Source organism: Scyliorhinus torazame, chromosome 24, assembly GCF_047496885.1.
Source record: "Scyliorhinus torazame isolate Kashiwa2021f chromosome 24, sScyTor2.1, whole genome shotgun sequence".
Classification (NCBI taxonomy): Eukaryota; Metazoa; Chordata; class Chondrichthyes; order Carcharhiniformes; family Scyliorhinidae; genus Scyliorhinus; species Scyliorhinus torazame.
This window is the reverse complement of record NC_092730.1, coordinates 49,179,636-49,183,665: the sequence shown is the minus strand read 5'-3', so window position 1 is coordinate 49,183,665 and position 4,030 is coordinate 49,179,636. Positions and strand designations below refer to the sequence as shown.

The following is a 4,030-nucleotide window of genomic DNA, read 5'->3' as shown; positions in this document are numbered from 1 at the left end:
ATTGATGCATAATAATTTATTCAACACTTTATCTAAATTAGACAGATATTGTGGATTCATTAGGGACTAAACAAAATATGAGAGACAATTGAATGAACAAAGTTACAAGAAATTACATTCCAAAAAATCCCAACAGTGTTTGGATGGACAGGTGGAAGTTTGAGCTGAGGAGGGAAAACTCGGCTGTCAGCAAGTTGCACCGGATTTCTGTAAAAAACGACCGCGGCAGGACTCGAACCTGCAATCTTCTGATATCATCTTTGAAATTCACCGAAGTCAGACGCCTTATCCATTAGGCCACGCGGCCACTGGCTGTGATACGTGAGCTGATGTTTATCTCTTGTGAATAAATACTGCGATTCCATGTGTTTCATTTCTATTGTTTGGTGATCCGCTGTTTCCCAGATCCCAGAAAATACAAGGGCAAGCTCCAGCTGCCGGACATGGTCATTTTCAAAGTGGAAAAGCCCTTCACCCTGTGAGCTGTGAAGATTCATGGAGTCTCGGGGACTCTCAGGCCGGCCAGGGCTCTTTATCCGGCTCCATTCACAGGAAAAGTGACTTCAGTTTCCGCAATAACATCCGCTCTCTCTGAAACCCCCAAACTGAAAATCAGTCCCACCGTGAAGGTGAAGACCGCGGACTGCGGTTCCCGCCCCTGCTGTTTAATTCAGATCACTATAACTGTGTACATTGAGTAGAAAGAAATTGCAGTTGTTTGTAAACATTTCTTACTGAACTCACTGTCATTCTGCATTAACAGGACGAGTTTGAGTCTCGTGATATTTGATCCGATATTAAACCTTGCAAAAATATAAACTGAGCAGGTAAATCAGAAATATCCGGAAAAGATTATTTGAATTGCGCTTTTGAACGGAGTCATTTCAAAAACATTCCAACACAGAGAGAAATTCCTGGAACCAGCTGCAGAAAATCTCCGGGAGCCTGACGTGATTTGGACGCAACCTTCTGATGTGGAGTCAGACGCGCTACCTGAGCGCCAGAAGCCCAAGTTCTAATAACTGAACCTTTCTCCTCAGAGATTTATTTTTTATTTACACTTTGACGGTACACTGTAAATCAGCACCTGTGCGAAAGAAACTCAAAGAAGTCTGATTGAGGGATACTAAAGGGCCCTGAAGTAAAGCAGCTGTACCACGTGGTTAGGATGATGCACAATAATCCATTGTGCTCTGTGCACGTGGCTTCAAATCCCATCCTCGTCTGTAACGTTTCTGTTGTGTCTCTGGTTAACTTGATGTGGGTGAAGTGAAAATGCTGTGGTTTTTAGCTTTTGTTTGAGGCCTTGGGTGGTGAATAGTCAAACACTGTCCATACTGAAAGCACATTCATCGTGGCCGGAAACTTCCACAAGGCCAACCTCAAGAGTGTACTGCCAAAATTCCACCAGCACATCTCCTGTCCCACCAGGGGAGACAACACGATTGACCACTGCTCCTCAAAAATCAAGGGCGCCTACCGTTCCATCCCGTGGCCGCACTTTGGAAAATCAGACCATAGGACGGTGCTCCTTCTCCCGGCATACAAGCAGAAACTTAAGTGGGAGAATCCAGCTAAGAAGGTCGTGCAGTGCTGGTCCGAGGAAGCAGAAGAGCTCTGACGTGACTGTTGGAGACAGTGGACTGGTCCATATTTAAGAACTCAGCGACTAACTGAAATGAGTATGTCACCACTGTCACAGACTTCATCAGCAAAAGTGTGGACGACTGCGTGCCAAAGAAAGCAGTACGTACGTTTCCCAACCAGAAACTGTCGTGTTGGGTGTTGCGATACACAAATGAACCAACACGGGTGTGGATGGTACAACTCTGTTTTATTATTCTGTACAATAATAACTATTAACTTCTGGCTGTGGTTCGTACTTCAACAGCTAACCTGTGGACCCAGCCCTAGCACTATCTTAGTGAGGCACTCAGCACATGGTGTATGTCTGAGTGGCTCGCTGTCAGCTCTGTGCTCTGAGCTATCTCCTGGTAGAATGAGCGGGAACTGTGGTGTACCCAGTTTTATAGTGCGTGTGCCCTCACTGCTGATTCGCTGCGATGGTGTGTGTGTTGTTGGTTGGTCCAACTACCTGTCCATCAGTGTGTGTGTGTGATTGCACCATAACACCATAAGACAGAGGAGTGGAAGTAAGGCCATTCGGCCCATCGAGTCCTCCACCATTCAATCATGTCTGATTTCAACTCAATTTACCCACTCTCGCTCCATAGCCCTTAATTCCTCGAGAAATCAAGAATTTATCAACTTCTGTCTTAAAGACACTCAACGTCCCGGCCTTCACCGCCCTCTGTGGCAATGAATTCCACAGACCCACCACTCTCTGGCTGAAGAAATTTCTCCTCATCTCTGTTCTAAAGTGACTCCCTTTTATTCTAAGGCTGTGCCCCCGGGTCCTAGTCTCCCCTGCTAATGTAAACAACTTCCCTACGTCCACCCTATCTAAGCCATTCATTATCTTGTAAGTTTCTATTAGATCTCCGCTCAACCTCCTAAACTCCAATGAATATAATCCCAGGATCCTCAGATGTTCATCGTATGTTAGGCCTCCCATTCCTGGGATCATCCGTGTGAATCTCCACTGGACCCGCTCCACTGCCAGTATGTCCTTCCTGAGGTGTGGGGCCCAAAATTGCTCACAGAAGACTAAATGGGGACTAACTAGTGCTTTATAAAGCTTCAGAAGTACATCCCTGCTTTTATATTCCAAGCCTCTTGAGATAAATGACAACATTGCATTTCCTTTCTTAATTACGAACTCAACCTGCAAATTTACCTTCAGAGAATATGTTATGATATGTTAATGTGGATATCATGACATCCCCCCTTTTCACAAGGAAATGTGCCTACATGGTAATAAATATTGGTGTGTACTGAGTGCATATGAATATGTGTGTGCAATATTTACAACATGTACATGAGGCTAAACTAAAAACATCGGAAGGTGTCAGGTGCAACAGAGCAACGAGGTTGTAGCACAAACAAAACAAGTGCAATCAGCAAATATCGAAACAGAACTTCTGGAACAACAAGAAAGAAACACGTTAACAGTATTGCAAAACAATTCAGTGAGTCCAATGTGCAAACGGGCTCATAAGTCCAGTCTATTAGGTGGGCGACGGATTTGGGTTGGCCGTTAGGATGGCACACCATTCATCGCCCGGATTAATGCTGTGCACTGGCATCGGCTGGTGGGTCCGACTTGGGGACATCCGGTTCTTGTTTATTACCGCAACACAAAAGGGTTCCCGGTCGTCGGTATCACCGGTCTGCACGTCGTCAGGGTATGATTCGGTGTATGGGGGCTAACTGGCCCGCACGTCCCTGCGAGGCTGGCGGAATTGCAGAGAGTTGGCGCGTTGAGCTGCTCGACAGCAGGCAGCGTAGTGGCACATCCTGCCGCAGCAGAGGAATTGTCGCGCTTTGGCTGGACATTGCCGCTTTAAGTGTGCGAATCCACAGTTGCCGCACGTCGTGACGTCATGGCGTTCGTCGCGCCACCGTGCATGCATGGTGCGGTCCTGCATAGAGCATGCCTGCGCATCCCGTCTCTCTGTGTCGATGTCCCCTCTTTTGGCGCGTACAAGCGCGGGAGGCCTCGGAAAGCACGCGAAATGGCCGCCCTCGTCCGGGCCGCAGGCCGGGAGGAACTCAATCGACTGGACCTGCTCGGCTCATAGGAACCCTGCCGTGCCGATTCGGCTGCCTGGAATTTGGAGTACCGGCTGGTTGCGTCTTCGTGGAGGACACAGGTCTCGATGGCGGTGGCTAGGGTGAGGCGCTTTATGTTGAGGAGCTGCTGGCGTAGGGTGTCCGAGGTGACACCAAAAACTATCTGATCCCGAATCATGGAGTCGGAGGTGGCCTCATAGCCGCAGGACTGCGCGAGGATATGGAGATATGTCAAATAAGACTGAAAAGGCTCATCCATACCCTGCAGGCGCTGCTGGAAGAGCTACTTCTTGAACCTATCATTTACTTCCACGCTGAAGTGTTGCTCAAATTTTAG

The 4,030-nt window shown here is 47.7% G+C and overlaps 1 non-coding gene across 1 annotated transcript; it reads right to left on the bottom strand.

Moving 5' to 3' along the window:
- Positions 1 to 217: 217 nt before the first annotated feature.
- trnar-ucg (transfer RNA arginine (anticodon UCG)) lies at positions 218 to 307 on the bottom strand. The gene is given in 2 exon segments: positions 218 to 253; positions 271 to 307. It is a non-coding gene; the product is annotated as a tRNA-Arg (tRNA).
- Between the last annotated feature and the right edge of the window lie 3,723 nt (positions 308 to 4,030).